At 44.5% G+C, this 16,400-nt stretch overlaps 2 protein-coding genes across 6 annotated transcripts in view; one reads left to right on the top strand and one right to left on the bottom strand.

Annotated features, from left to right (window-relative positions):
* The window catches only part of LOC134155374 (uncharacterized), a 422,006-nt gene that overhangs the window by 67,632 nt on the left and 337,974 nt on the right, over window positions 1–16,400 (bottom strand). The window lies entirely within an intron of this gene.
* The window catches only part of AGPAT3 (1-acylglycerol-3-phosphate O-acyltransferase 3), a 94,052-nt gene continuing 86,411 nt past the window's right edge, over window positions 8,760–16,400 (top strand). For all 5 annotated transcript variants that reach the window (XM_062602559.1, XM_062602558.1, XM_062602560.1 and 2 more), the window contains exon 1: window positions 8,760–8,891. The gene's annotated coding sequence lies outside the window, so the exon portion shown is untranslated. The remainder of the gene's footprint in view (window positions 8,892–16,400) is intronic.

The following is a 16,400-nucleotide window of genomic DNA, read 5'->3' on the forward strand; positions in this document are numbered from 1 at the left end:
GAGTGTTAACAAGGAGAGATCTTCTGGAAGATCTGCAAATATCCACTCATCCTTTTTATTAGGTTCACTCTGTAATGTCAAGCTGTTTCCTGGGATGGTTTCAGCTGGCCTTCTGTTCTCTTCTGCTTGTCCTCTTTCTCTCACAGTGATTCACATGGTGTTAGCAGTGAAGTCAACTCTTGGCCATAGTTCTACTCTACCCAAAAATTTTTGGCCCGTATATTGCTTTGGATTTTCTTGTTTTGAGCTCTGCAATGTATTTACCATGAGATTATAGATAACAATCATATTAGAAACAAATTATCTGAATGTTGTTGTGGTTTGGTTTGTTTTTTTTTCCATCTCAACAGGGTAGTTCTCCAAAATCAGGCTTTGGTTTACAACAGGAAGTGCTTCTTCCATTAAGCCTGTTATATGATTTCATAGAGGTAGAAGTCTTACTGTGAAGTCAGTCATGGTTCTTACATTTGGATTAATAGATATCCTATTTTTAACCAGAAAATGTTTGCATCAAGGAGTGCTTTCTAGTCTAGTCTCCAGATTCAGTCCCATGCTTATTTTGCTACAATGATATCTTAATTCTCAGTGTATATATGGGAGCAAGCACAATGATAATGGGCTTTTGCAGCTCCAGTGTCCCCACTGAAAGTTGGGAAGTACCTGTTGTCCATTTTCTTTGCAGATTTTCTTCTCTGACATTTGATTACTGTGCATTACACTTAACTAGCACTTCATGAATCCCTGGTTCTTTCAAACACATTTTGTTTTTTTCATCTGACAGCAGAGACAGTCTGCTTCATATGATGATCCACTTGGATCTGTCTCAGAGGCTCCATATCAGTCATTGCTGCTTTCCTGTTCTGACACAAATGCATCCAAACATTTCTTCCCATCTGCATATATGCTAAAGCACTGCTGATAACGCTGGATCTGCTGTACTTTACTCTCGTTTCCATTTCTGGCAAATCCATTCTGTAACATGCCTGAGGAACTGGTGTTTCTCAGAACTTCTGGTTTTTGAATGTAGGTTTTGAGGCAACCATGCACGAGCCATGGGATTTCTAAGACTGTGTGAATTATAAATGCCCTTATGCTCTCAGAGGGAGGAGAGTGATGTTCACTGGATTCTTTCTCTTCTCTATTTAGCTTCAGAAATGTGACAATTACATTGAAATCTGCAATAAAAAATTTTATGTATTTGTCCTGGTTTCAGCAGTAGCAGTCATGTTTCTCCTTTGTGTTAGCTGGTGCAGCGCTGTGTTTTGACTTCCAGCCTGGGAACAGTGTTGGTGATACCGATGTTTTTGGTTGTTGCTAAGTGATGTTTACCCTGACCAAGGACTTTGTGAGGCTCATGCTCTGCCAGGGAGGAGGGGAAGCTGTGAGGAAGCAGAGACGGGGCGCCTGACCCAGGCTAGCCAAGGAGGTATTCCATACCACAGCATGTCATGCCCGGGGTGGGGGGTAACTGGGAGGTACCCGGAAGGACACGGGCTTCCGGGTGGGACTCGTTTCTTGGCCGGTGGTATCGTATTCTCTTCCCTTGTTATTTTCTCTTATCATTGTTGTCGTTGGTGGTAGCGGTGGTGATTTGTGTTGTACATTGGTTGCTGGGCTGTTCTTGTCTCAACCCATAGGAGTTGCACTCTTTCGATCCTCCTCCCCGTTCCTCCGGGAGCAGGGAAGGGGAGAGCCCGGGGGGGGGGTGTCCCCTCAACTGCTCTCAGCCTGGCACCGCTCACTGGGAGTGAGTGAACAAGCTGTCTGGCTAGGGTTTAAACCACGACAGTATTCTATGCTGCACAACAATTCACCAGTATTATGTAAACCAGAGCGTCAGTAACAGATGTACAGACCAAACAGATACTGTGACATTTAATTTAATTTTGGTGATGTCTCGGGAAAATTACTCATGTGGAAAGATTAACACATACAGAAAGACTACAAAACCATGCAAATAAGCTTAATGGAAATGTTTCCACAACCTTGCATAGTAGTTCCCACCTGGGTTTGTGGGCTTAATTATATCCTTAGCCTATGGCATTAATTAATGGCACAAATGGGGTTTTATTTTCCTCTTGGATATATTGTTGTAATGCCAGTCTGACCCCACTTGAGTCACCAAACCACACCTGAGAAACCAAGGAGTCACACCTATAGAGCAGGGATTGTATATGATGATGACAGATAATATTGGACAATCTCCTGTGGCTTCATTCATACATTAAAAAATCAACAGAGATTTATTTTATGATACATAGAGCGGTATCACTAAATCTTTGTCCTTTTAGATACATGTTTATTGTGTTTCAGGATGGCAAACCCGCAGATTACTCCAGAATAGCATTTTGAAGTATATTGAAATCATAGTGGGAAAGCATTTCCCCTTCCATAGAGCAGCAGCTTACTGAATTGTAAATGCTTTGAAAACCAGGAAAAGCAGGAAAAAGCAAATTCTTCCACACAGAGGTAGGATATCAAGTTTTCATCTGTATTAGTGATCTGGCACATTGCAGTCTTTTATCTTTTTGTGTTTTACATGTTTATATGTAACAGGGCAACTTGCCAGCTGCTCCAGCCAAAACCAGCAGCAATGGCTTAGTTCCGAGTGGGTAGGTTTTTACTGGAGCAGCTCACAAAATAGGTACATTGGTCTGTCAACATTTGGTTCTGAATACTGAGGCACTGCATACAGTGCTGACCGCCACTGGAAACAACAAAACTGAGCGGTATGCCAGTGCCACTAGAGCTAGAAAGCCAGGTACTGCAGTTGACAGAAGCAATCCTAATGCAGTGCCAAAGCTGAGGAATCTCATTTGCCTTCACGTTTTGGTCCTCATCCACCATTCTGGCAATGCAAAGGAAAATCAACTGACTAAGCTTCCAGAATTTCTTTAAAAACTCATATAATACCAAATCTGTTTCCTACGTCTATGGCAAAAATCAGAAAATTCAGAATTAAGAAACTCAGCTCTGTCTCCTTGATCCTATGTGTTTAGTAGGGTTTCATTACCCAATCCTATTTCTTTGTACAGGAGTCTTTTTCACACTGTAGTCTGGGAGCCATGCACAATTCATAACCTTTCAGAAGGTGGAATGGGCCTCTAAAACTCAGTATCAGATATACTTGCATCTTTGTATACATGCAAGCAAGAAAATATGCAAGCTCATTAAAGGAAAGCTAGTAAATAGATACTTAAATACGAACTTAATACTTTCTCTTTGTAAATGAAAACCAGAGTGGGTGCATTACAAGGTCCTTTAGTTTTAAGTGAGGTGGCTATGTAGCCCTTGGACCAGATAAAAAAGCACCAGGGTAGGTGATGTCCAGCCAACACTTATGCAGCCACACAACACAGCATGTGCTGGATTCATTTCACCTGACACTCACGATATTCACACTGAGCTGGACTCCCTGCATTAGCAGTGGGCAACAGGCCTTGCTAGGAGACCAAGGCTTGCTCAGGCTTTTGAGGTTGAAAATACATCACTAAGAGAGAGATTAAATATATGCTGCTAAGAGGTGTTAACTCGAAGTAGTGTTTATCTGACACTTCCTCAGATTCAGTTACATGTATGACTGTGATCCTGCTTTTCTTGTACAGAAAAATTGGTATTTTTTCCTTAAGCAGATGTACAAGATACAGCTCTTAGATTACAGGAAAAAGTATGCAATTTCAGTGTAAGTTAAGTTTGGTTCAGCTTTAAGTGCCTTGCAATAAGAAGAGAACCTCAAAGCATCCAAAGGTAACAAACGCATTTTCAAGAGAAAGTATAGAAATTTGTAGTTGCAGCAAAAAGTGTATTGTGCCATTGTGTTGTGCAAGGTTTTGGTCTTTGCTGAGCAGCATGACCTGTTTCCCAGCATCGTGATTTTTGCATTAGAAGACTCTTCTCTAAAGAAGTACAATTAATTTTCCAGTGGAAAAGATACAAATCTGATTTTCCTTAATTCTGCAAGATAAAATAGTATTATGTGGTATTTCTTTCCTTTTATTTATTTAAACTTTATAACCCTTTGAAAGATACGTATGTGTAAAGCATATGCACACACTTGTGTGTTGCTGGCAGTAGGTAGTTTCATTAAAGCTTTTATTCAAAAACAATGTACAAGGCATCAGAAAAATCCAAATTAAATTACACTTGGATTTAATATGATGTAAAATCCATCTCCCACCACAATGACAGTTAAGCACTTAGGAGTCTAAAGTGCATGAAGGGAATTTAAGCTGCTTTCTACACCTCCCAAGTGGTGCCTAAGTTTTCTGCCTAGATTTTGCTTAGCTGCCTGACATGTTTTCAGCTAAGCACATGGAGATGGAAACCTAGGGGTGTCATCTCTGCCTGAAATGATCTGGCATCCCTGAAGTAGGAATTCCAGTGTCCCAGTCTCATAAGCAACCCTGTCTATTAGACTTCCTCAGCTCACTCCTAATGGCCAACACTAGAGCGGAGAGAAGAGAGAAAATAAAATAATCAAGCTGTACCGGAGACATCTGGAAGGGAACTGTTTACACAAACTCAACGACTTTTGAAAAGCTGGCCCCTTAAAGCATGCACAGTTAGGCACTCCAGATCAGCAGTCCCTTCTGAAATAACTGCTATATATGTATTTTTAGCTTGTGCTTCTTTATTTCTAGGCATATTTCTTCTAACGTACTGGAAGTATTTGTAATTATGGTGATAGGACTTTTTTTAATGCTTATGTAATTCAAAAATGACCAAATGAAAGCTGACTATGCTTTCTGAAAGGGGGGGAAAAAATATATTTTATGCATCAGTAAATTTCAGCTCTAACAGTAAATAATTTTCAGGTAACTGTTAGAAAGCTGCGTTCATAGGACAGGTTCATTTGTCAGTATCAACAGCACAATCCTACCGAGAACACAACAAAACAGAGAATACGGTAGTAATGATTATAAAGGCAATGTTGAACATTTGGTAAGATAAGCGGATATTCAGTTAGGTTGGATTTAAAGTATTAACCTCTTCAGGAGATGAATTCTGCCTTTCTCTATCTTCTATATTCCATGCATGTTAATGCATTGTGTCGGCATGTGGTTTTGATTAAGACCTCAAACTAATTACAGCTTAAATTTAGGATAGTGTGTGTTAACACAAGCATATAAGTGTTGTTTTTATATCGTGCTTTCACTTAGATAACCAATGCTCTGTATCTGCACTTGCCAGAGCACCCCTGAATTTTCAAGTACAAATGAGATTTTCAAGTTCAGGGTTATCTTCAAGTGTCTTTGACCCGCCAGTGGCTGGTGCAGTTCCTGCTGTACAAACCTGCAAACGGTTCCTTGGCTTCTGCTCACTTCAAAAGTTAATCAGGGCTTCACTGCAGCTGATGAGAAGTGAGGAGGAGCTGCCTTTGGACCAAGGTGTTGAACAGAACTCAGACACAGCTCAGTATTGAAAACTAATGTGGAAATGTCCTCTGGTGATTTCAAACTAATGGTTTGAGAAAACAGAATGAGATTTGGGGTGGGAGGGGCTACAGCAGGTACAAAAGGGACGATACATCTAAAAAACTAAGAGACTCTTTAGGTAGAGAGAAAATCTGCTTCTTCTACTTGTATTCATGTTTTCAGAAAAATTGACAAATGATGATCATTGTAAGATTCTTTCCAGCAGACCCTGCAGACCTGTTTGGGTGACTTGAAACAGCTGCTTCCTTGATGCTCTTACATACATTTCAACTGCGTTAATATGTTAAGTGGTTTTTGCTCAACAGAAAAGGCTAATAGTGCTTTATTTGAAATCTTGCTTCATGCACATGGCAAACACTGCTTCTGTGGAAGATTTCATTTTAAGCCTGGGGATGATGATGGATAAATACCAGGACAGTTGATCTCATTCACTCCAGAAGTAATGGTCAGCATTTCACAGAGCTCCCTTAGCAGCTGAGAAAGGGAGAATGCAATCTGCCAGTAAGGTGTTAGAACACAGCTGGGCAGGAAAAGTGGAAATTAATTTCTTGGCAAATTTTACAGGTGTTATCTTTTGGGATTTCTTTTTTTCACACTGTTTCCGTATTCACCACTTTTATTCCCAAACTTCACATGTATTTTCTCTTTTTCTTCTTTATCTGTCTCATGCTAAAATACCCTGTGCACGAATCATCCTTTCAGATTTTAGTTTTCATCATTTGGTTGTCATATGCATAACACTCTGAGCATTATAAGCACTGTGAAGCGGAACTACCAGTATATTAGAAAAATAGAAAAACCAGGTAATTTATACTTTGCTGTAGTTAAAATTCAGGTAGAGCAGAGACACGCCAGGCAAGCTTAACTGTCTTCACATTAGTGATACAATCTGAAAAAACTTCTGACTTAAGATAGTATGTCTTCTCTGTTTCTGCAGTCCAACTGTCAGAAGCTACTTCTATTAGATAATTTCCTTGAAAGAATTATGTCTTATTTAGAAACAGACTTGTATGCTTAAAGTTCATACAGATAAAAAACCACAATTATTTGTGTATTACAGTGTGGAAAATGAAGACAAATGAAGACACGGCACCAGGCCCCTTAGAGGATGCCAGTTGCCTTTATTCTGTCACAGTTCTGAGCTACACAAGGGACTGAAATCACCTGTGATGTTCTCCAGGAAGCCACAGAGGCTCCTGTCATTTACGGCAGCCTACTACAAAGCTCTGCCAACATAGGAAACCAGCCAAAGATTTTGTGATTGGCCAAATCAGTATGGGCTGAGCAGCACTAGATAAGGCTAGTCAGAACTGCTGGCAAGAGGCTGTGTGGAGGAGATAGAAGAAAAAACAGCATATGCACTTGACCTAAGGGCAGAATCTCTGCCTCATACTGGAACTTATGTAAAACTGGAAACCAGTAGTGAGTTCTGTGATGGCAGAAAAAGCCAGCAATTAAGGATTTTACGGCACTTCAAGTAAACACAGAATATAAATATTTAGATATTACTTGTGTGTACTTTCCTAAAGCAGGTCAAGTTATGATGTTCTGAATGCTACATACCACAGGTGAAAGATGAGAACATTTAGAACCTAAATAACTAATAAAAACATTTTACAAGTCTTCCACAACTGCCAAGGGTAGTATTTGCTTTACTGTGATGATCTGGAGAGCACTTGTAACCACTGTCTTTTCATGTTATTGCCTAACAGTGGTCTCCTCGAAATCTCTGTTCTGGAACCGAATTAAACAGACTTTCAGAGGTAATGAACACATGCAATCTCAAACAAAAAGATTCGAGAGTTGCAGGCACTCCCCATTGTGAAATGTAAGCCCAGTTACTTAGTGGCACCAGTTAAGGTGTTTGAAAGATAATGCTAGATACCAGTATTTTAAAATGTTGCTCCAATTTTAAAGATTTTTTTTTTTTCCTAATAAAAGATTTGTAACTTCCAAGCTTTGGCATTCCCACATACTGCACCCAAGAAAGGAGCAGACCTTTCCACCCCTACTCATTATCACCTGTAAAAGCCTCACCAAGTTGGATTTCTCTGGCAAGAAAACACAGTTGCAACAGCCCTGGCACTCAGTCCCGTCACGCCCTGAGAACGAGCAAGATTCCAAACCAACCCCAATATATTTCAACACTTATTGTGAAAACCATACTAAACTCGTACTCCTTTTGGTATGTTTTGACCTGCTTCTTTATGATGCACACAACACAAGGATATTGACAGCTTTCTATTGGGTCGAAATCAAATAACCTCGGTGATATCCTGCTCCTTTTGTAAAGGACTTCCACCAGTACAGTCCTTGGCAGGGCACCCGATTTACCGCATGTGGAGCATCACCCCTACAGCCGAGAGCGCTCCCCGACTTTACCACTGCTCCTCACTCGGACCCGGGATGGAGTCGTTATTTATTAACGCAGTTACATAGCGGTTTCCTGCCCTACTGTTATTGATTCCTCGCGGTGCCACCTTCGCGTTCCTTCCACACAGATCGCCCCGTTCCCCTTTGCGCACCCGGAACTCCGCTTGCACCAGCCAGCTCCCAGCCCAGCGGGACAGCAGCGCCGGTCTCTACGTGGCAAGGGCAGGCCCCGCACATCCCTGCCGCTGCGGCAGCCGGACGGAGGAGAACACCCCTCTCCTTGAGGGCAGCCGGCGGGGAAAGCGAACCATGGTTCCGGTGAGCGGCTGTGCACCAGCAAAGCGGCTCTCGCTCCGCATGGAGGGACCGGGAGCAGGCACCGCTCCTGAGATGGAGAGTGGGCTTTCACCGACGGGGCTCAGTGTTTCGGCACTCCCCTCCCCGGGCCTTGCGCTCGCCGCGCACCCTCCAGCGGGGAACACCGGCTCCGAGCCTCACACCCGCTCCCCGCCAACGGTGGCCGGAGGAGAGGGGCCTCGGTGAGGGGCTCCTCGAGCGGGAGCGGCGGCGCCTCCTGGCGGGCGCCCAGCAGTGGGGAGCGCTAGGGGCGGCTCCGCTGCATCGCGTCCCTCCGCGGTGCGGCCAGAGCGGTCGGCTGGGGTCCTGCTGCGCTGACCGGGGGTGGAGCAGGTCTAGCCCGTGCGGGAGGAGCGGCCGCTGCTGCCAGCGGTATCTGACCCGACCTCCCGCCTCTTCTTCTCCTCCGCCCCACGGCTCCTGCCCCCAGCGGCCCGGGAGGAACTGAACCATCGCCGCACAGGAAGTAGCGGCTGCGGGGAGCAGCGGCGGCGACAGCTGGGGCTGCCGCACTCAATGAGCGAGGCTCCCGCAGCCGCCCGCCCTGCTCGCCCCTTCCCCGCCTCCCGAGGGCAGCGGCGCCGAGCGAGCCCGCCGCCGCCGCCGGGGGGGCACCGCGGGCAGCAGCAGGCGGAGGCGCGCAAGGCCGCCCGCCCCGGGGCTGGAGGCTGAGGCGGGCAGAGGCAGCTCCGGCTGTTCCCGAGGAGGCGGCGGCGAGGACTGCAGGTTGGTGCCGCTCCGCCGAGGAGGCGCGGGTGCCGGGCTGCGGGCGGAAGGCGGGCGGCCGAGCCTGCCCGTGCCGTGCCGGCCCCTCCGTGGCCGGGGTAGCGCCCCCCGCCTCGGCGCTCCCCTTTGCTGGCGGCGGTGGCAGCTCCGCCGGGCATCCCCCTCAGAAGGCCCCAGAGCACCGTCCCCCGCTGCGGCGGCACTGGAGGAGCCGAGCCGCGCTGGGCCCGGCTCGGCTCGGTCCGTTCCGTTGGCCGCGGTGCCGGTGCCACCGGCACTACAGCCCTTTGTGCGCCCGCTGGGCTCGGCGGCGGCGGGTACCGGGATGGGGGGGGGCGGAGGGGGGTGGTGGTGGCGGTGCTGGGATGGGCACAATGGTCCCGCCGGCGCGGCTGGGCCCCGGCTGGAATGTAGCCTGCACTGCCGGGGGGAGATGGACAGCCTTCTCGGGGTGCGGAGGGACGGAGGCGCTGGCTGGCGGCTCTCCGCTGGGAGGATGGCAGCTTGGCTCTGCGCCGAGCGTGAGGGGAGGGTAGGAGGGAGGATAGGAGGAAAGTGGGAGAGTGGTTTGAAACGAAAAAGAAAGGAACAAAAATAATAGACGGAAAGCCCGTTTCCGAAGGGCCGGGCTGTACCCGCGTGCGCGGCTTGTGAGCGCAAAATGGAGAAGAGCGATTGATCTGAGAGCAGCAGCCAAGTAGGATGCTGTTGTGAGTGTATTCTGTTCAGATGATGCTGATGGGTTTAATAAGCTGCTAACCTAATGTGTAGGCATCTATATCGATGAACACATTGATTATCCCCTTATATTAAACAGACTGTATACTACGGGGAGTTTTGTGTTGAGACTGTTACTTTTTGATGGCATATATGTACGTGTTTCTTGCTCTTTGTGTTTTGCTCTTTGAATCTTCATCTGCCCTCCTCAATCAGGGAGAGAGCAGGTGTGAAACAGGAAAGCAGAGTTTGCAGTAATACTGCAGCTCCTTTTTCAAAGCAATAATAATCTCATTAGTTCATCATGTCATCAAACTCATTAATTTCAAGTCCAAAATAAACATCATGGCCTTTCCCCCACTTTCCTGCTCTAAGGGAGGTAGGCTGGAGTACAGTAATGCATGTTTGCCATTAGTGAATTGCTGATACGTACAAGCATGTTTGGGAGTGAAGTGGTGAACTCTCCACTTGTCTTGGCAGTGTTTCTTTTGTGGTGACGGTGTTCACTCAAGGCTCTTTGCTTGAACTGCTGCTCCTCTGAGTGAAGTTCAACATAATCACAGATAGGGACATTAATTTATTTTTTCCCCATGCAAACCCAGGTGGATCCCATTCATTTTTCTGTCAAGACCACAGAGTTGTTTTTTTTTCTGTTGTAACCTGCAGTGAACTTACTTTGCTGTGGTGAGTGTTGGCCTGTTAGAGTTCCTTGTTCTGGCCCTTAGAGCTAAATGTAAATGTTCTCATCTTTTTTAACTTTCAGAACAGCCTTGGCTTTTGGTTCCCTTCTGTGTGCTCTGGTCTTCTTCCCCTTCACATCTGTTGTTACTGAATCTTTGCAATTAAAACTATGTGCATTACATTTCAGAATCTTTTTAAGGACAGCCTTATGTACTCCAAGAAAGTCTCACTATCTCTTTCTTAATTCCCACCTTCACCTCTCCACTCTTACGCACACGCTTAATTGGAGAAAGCAGGGTAGAGAACAGTTGGTCTCCAAATATAGCTTGAATTCAACAAGCACAGGAGAAACACCTGACCAGCTTGTCTCTGTTGAGCATGATTGAAATGGCAGGACTGCTTATCAAAACTTTGTGCTGCAGTTCAACAACACATAGCAGATAGCTCAGGTGAGGGTGCGTGCATTGTGCCTAACAAGGACTGAAATCAGAAGGGGCTTGAGTTGAGTAATGCTGGGCAGAAGTAAGGATGCTGTTTCTTCTTCCCTGTCTGATTTATCGCTGCAGAGATGCATTAACAAACAGGACAAATTCCACTTTACAGGGAACTCTGTTCCAGCACCAAGTGTATGTTTTTTTTCCCAGCCTGAGCCAAAGGTTTCTGCTCTGTGTTAATCTTCTTACAAAATGAAACTATTGCATAGCCCTGTGCTAGCTTCTTGGGCTGTTTTTTTTTTGCTGTTTTTTTTTTTTCTGCCTCTGTTTGCAGAAAGATGCATTGTTTTCAAATCCTAAATGGTGTTTTGTTTACTTAGAAAACTATTACGGAATAATTGGATTTGGGGCTTATGTTTTGTGGGTGACTGGTGTGAACAAAGTGTTGCTGCTTAATGTAATAAGTTCACCTATACTAAATTTATGATAGCCATAAATTGTGGTAGGCTGCTTCTAGGCTTTCTGCAAATACAAAAAACCACAAGAATGTTTGCATTCGTAGAATCACGGAATGGTTTGGATTGGAAGGGACCTTAAAAATCATCTAGTTCCACCCCGCTGCCATGGGCAGGGGCACCTTCCACGAAACCAGGTTGCTCAAAGCGCCATCCAGTTTGGCCTTGAAGACTTCCAGGGATGGGGCAGCAACAGCTTCTCTGGGCAACCTGTGCCAGTGCCTCTTAACCCTCACAGTAAAGAATTTCTTCATTGTATCTAACCTAAATCTGCCCTCCTGTCAGCTTGAAGCCATTCCCTCTTGTTCTGTCCCTACATGCCCTTGTAAAAAGTCCTTCTCTGGATTTCCTGTAGGCCCCTTTTAGGTACTGGAAGCTGCTGTAAGATCTCCCTGGAGCCTTCTCTTCTCCAGGCTGAACAACCGCTGCTCTGTCAGCCTGTCTCCGTAGCAGAGGTGCTCCAGCCCTCTGAGCATCTTTGTGGCGTTCTCTGGACTTGCTCCAACATATCCATGTTGTGGGATATGTTGTGCTGGGAGTCCCAGAGCTGAATGCAGTATTGCAGGTGTGGTCTTACAAAAGCAGAGTAGAGGGGCAGAATCACATCCTTTGACCTGCTGGTCACACTTCTTTTGAAGAAAGAAGTTGCCCAGCATCAGTCTTGCTCCTCTACCTTATGAGAACATAATTATTGATAGGAGTGGCCAAGGTACTGACAAAGAAATGTAGCTGTCATCTGTAAAGGCTAAAAATGTTCTGTTCTTTCAGTTTTCTTTATTTTGAGTTTTAATACTGAGTGTTGGTGCATGCGTGTTACTCTGTTTATAGTAAGCGTCCAAACAAAGAACAGGTGACTAGGTAATCACTATCTTGAGTATTGTGAGATATAGAACAGAAGAAATGACGAAAAGCAAAGTGAAACCAGAAAGTACCTGTATCTCGGACTGTTCCATTACCTTCTGGTGATGAGCCACTAGTAATAAAGAGTGTCTGTCTATGCTTGTGTTTCAGGCTAATACCAGGGAACTTTTGCTTGTGGGTAGCTCTTAAGAAGGAATTGATACCATCTTTGTAAGCAAGGCTGAATGGAAGGGAATAGAGAGGCATTAGAAGGCATTATCCAAAGTTTTTATTTACCTGTGATACTAACCAACATAAAATGAAAAAAAAAAAAGAAACACTAATCCCAAGGCCTCTGCTGTGTGCTTGGTGAAAATACTCTTAAATGTGTTAAATGTGTTACATGAAAATCAGTTTGCCATCTGATGCATGATCATGTTAGGATTCGAGGAGCGAGTTACCACCTAAATTAGGGACCAGTTATCACTAGGACACAGGGTCTTACAGGTATAACCAATATATTCTAGGGAGTGTTTAATTTGCTGGAGCACCAAACCACTAATCTCTGTTTCCTGTTTTGTTTTATTGTAGGAGTCCAAATTTCAAATGGTTAAAAAGGAAGCAAACCCCTGCTTGCTTTTTTTTCCTCTTTTTTTTTTTATTTTTTTTAATTGATGCTGCTAAAATCAGTGGATGCTTACTGTTTATGTGTAAAGTTTCCTTGTGCCTCTGAGCTTTGGCACATTTAGGAGGGTGCAAGACATGATGGTGATGAGAAGCTGGGCATTTAGAACTATTACACACATGTCATAGCAAAAATGAAATAAAGCTTGTCTCTTTTGTAGAGATCAGTCTAGGAGTGTTACTTTTGGGTCTGGTTCTTCACAACAATACCTCCTTCTGCTGTGTCTTTATCTGTGCCTGTCTAACCTTCCATGGAACAGACAGCACAACTGAAGTTTAGTAGATGGGACATCTGTCTTGGGAAGCAGGAGGCTTGGGTTCTTGTCCTCTGCCAAATAGGTATTCAGTATTGTAAAAAGGAACCAAGTACCACAGCAGCTTTTCTTTTGTCTGTAAACCCATGCAAAACCAAACAGTTTTAGGAGGAGAGCGTGGTGATTGGCTGTGCCAGGGTACCCTCTTGCTTTACCAAGGAAGTCCTGGGTGGAGGTTATGATACCTGCCAGGGAAAAGACAAGGTAAGCTGTATAGAAACTATGCACAGGTCAAACTATGAGAGGATGCTGCCTGTCAGGCTAATGTTGAAGGGATTCAATCAGTCTTGCCTTTCTGCTTCATGCTGGTGTTTTATGAGGGGGTCGATATAGTCTTGGCATGTTGAACTTTCTCCTAAAGTTGTTGATCTCTGTGAGACATAAACTGAGGAAAAGCTGGGATCTATGGTACATCTTCTTGCTGTGTGCTATTGGCCAAATAGCCTAGGTGCTCATGTTGCTTTTTTGTGCCCCCCCCCCCCTCCTCCCCACTCCCTTTGCTTATTCTCAGGCATGCAACATGTTGTATTTTGTAGGGAGAGCAGGACCAAAATTTTGGGCTGCTGCTTCCCCTGGGATTTGGGGAACTTGGGACCTACTCTTTGTGAGGCATGGTACTGCTAAGCTGCATTTTTTGTGCACCCATTGGTTCTAGTTTGTTGGTGGAGACCTAGAGTGAAATAAAGAGAAGAAACTTCCTGTCATGTCTTGGGGAATAAAAGCTGGTGTACTGACTAGTCCTAGTGCTGTTGTTTATCTTGCAGTAGTATCAGTAATGTAGTGTTTGCTTTCCAAACAAAAATGTGGTTTGTGTCCCAAAGACTTTAAAGAGCCTTTGAAGCTTTGTGTAGGGGAAACGTTAGTTCTCTCAGCCAGATCCATCTTCACTCGGGGCATATCCTTGTTGCCTAATTGTGACTACTGCTGTAGTTTGAGACTGCTCAGAAAAAAAAAAATGCTTATCCTTGGAGTAGATGTTGAGCTATTTATGTTTTATGAGAATGAAAAGGCATGTAGATGCCTTATACATTTGGAGTGAAGCGGTTGAAGTTTTCCTTTCAGAAGAGGTAGATCTGAGTGTATAGCAGAACTCCTAGAATCCAGCATCTCCTGTGTACTTGTATATTCATGGGGAAAAAGTAAAAGCAAACCTAATTAAAATCTTTACAATGTTTATGCATCAGTGTTAAGAGCTCTTTAATAGGCAGGCATCAGCAGTATGACATTGGCCTCTTTCTGTGTGTAGCACCTCTTCTCCATGCAGACAGACTTTCTCATTTGCTGTAAAGGAAATGGGATTTCAGTGAAATTTTTAGTTGCTTTTTTTCCCCCCTGTTGTTGTTCTTGTGTGTTAGCATTACTTAGGTAATTACAGTGTGCTGGTTGGGAGCCCTGACAGCTTAAACTGAGTTCTTTGTCAAAAAGGCAATGTTTCCCATAATTAAGAGAGACTAGAAACAACACCTGAATCTATTAATTAAATAGTCAAAGTTGATGGCAATTTAGGATATATTAACAAGCAAAATAAAATACATTTCTGAATAAAGTGTTGCCCAGAGCAAATGAGCTATTGGGAGGCTTTTTTTGTGAGGGAAAATAATCTGTTGGTGCTGAAGCTGTCACACATGTACGGTTGTGCAGAATTCATGTGAGAGCCTTCCAAATTCTGTGGTACTCAGAATAACAGCCATTGTTTATTCTTCAAATTTCTTCGGAGATGTTAAATCATACTTGCGACAACCCTATGAAGTGGGTATTGTAATGTTTTACGGATGGCAAAACAATTAATCGGCATTATTTCCAGCTGTACTGTGAAAGCTGGATTTTCAAAGTACCTGCAGCATGGCCCGCCGCTAGAACTCGGGGCTGTGTGAGTGAGCGGTGGGTGAGTGTGTCCTTCCACCTCTTCTGCTAGCTGTGGTTTGCTGATGAAAACATTTGGCAGATGCACTGGTTGTCACTATGTAAGTGAGTACATCAGGCTGGACCCTATGCATCCTCATAAAGGATGAACTTAGCTTGTTTGAATTATTCTGCCCATGTTACAGGCATCCCTTCTTGGAGAAGAGATATGCAGAGCTATTGGCTGTGCTGGTGTCTTCAAAGTCTGTCCACATGTGAAAGTTGGGTTGCTTACACTGACTTCAGAGCACAAGTTTGTTCATTTTTGGGATGAAGTCCTGGTCGAACTCTTCCAGCTGAGCTCTTTCCCCGCTGGTCTTGCTCAGGGTTACAAGTTGCCTTGAGATTGGGCTCCTAACTCCCTTTGATCTGACAAATCTGCAGACCCAGCCGTTTCCTTCGGTATGTGAACATCAGCACTATCTGCAAGCTGAAGGAGGTCTGGATAACCAGGATGTAAGTTCCTGTTAGGGTCAGACCAGCATCACAGCTTTTCTGAGAAGCCTGGCTTGGGTTTCTGAGGTATGTGTGTCTCTTCTCCTCCACCAGCTCTGCTGGCTGCCCTTCCAGAAGTTATAAATGCCACAGCAGATGGCTTGGGGAGGCAGTGTCTGTAATTACTGTTGCAAGACTTGCCTAAGCTTGACTCTGTGCAAAGAAAGCTTTTTTTCCCCTAAAGATTTGAAGCTGTCGGTACTTCAAATGCAGATTTGGTCTTTTCAGGAGAACGTGATGGTGGAAATGTGTGCATTATGTACTGGTTCAAAATCAACCTTTCTTTCCTTTTAACATAATTCATATGATGGTTTAGTGTTACCAGTTTTCAGTCTTCTGCTAGGCTGCTAAAGTAAAGGCTAGTAAAGGCTAGACTGCTTATGAACCCAGATTTTGAGAGCGGCTGCCACGCCATTAAATACCACAGCTATAATCAGCTTATTTGATAAAGGTGGGTTTTTAAACCCATTAGCCTGACTGGTAGCCTTCCATCAGGTTTCAGTGCGAACATTGTTTCTCCTCCCAACTGAGCAGAGATGTGCGGCTATATGGTTGATATATGCAAATTTAATGCCTAATGCAAGCAGTCATCTCCCAGATGCAGTTGTGATTGATTGATCCAATGTTATGTTGCATGCTGTATACTTTTATGTGGGCATTCTTGCTCCAAATGCTTTGCTGCAGTCTTGGGTTCCCTACCAGTGTGTCTGAGCTGAACTTCTCTTGCCTTCCGTTGGTGCCTGTGGCCTTTGCGTTATTAACGATATAGCCAGCCTGTGCTTTAAGTTTGAGTTGTGAGAGGGCTGAAACCAAAGGGAAAAGAAGGTTTTCATTTCTTGAGGTCAGAGAAGATGCCATGACCCAAACCACCCAGGCCTGCTGAGCAGTGGGCTTCTGGTGGTCACAGCAGAGAGAGACACCTTCAAA

Source organism: Pezoporus occidentalis, unplaced genomic scaffold, assembly GCF_034315485.1.
Source record: "Pezoporus occidentalis ecotype Australia unplaced genomic scaffold, CSIRO_AGI_Poc_V1 ctg77, whole genome shotgun sequence".
Taxonomy (NCBI): Eukaryota; Metazoa; Chordata; class Aves; order Psittaciformes; family Psittacidae; genus Pezoporus; species Pezoporus occidentalis.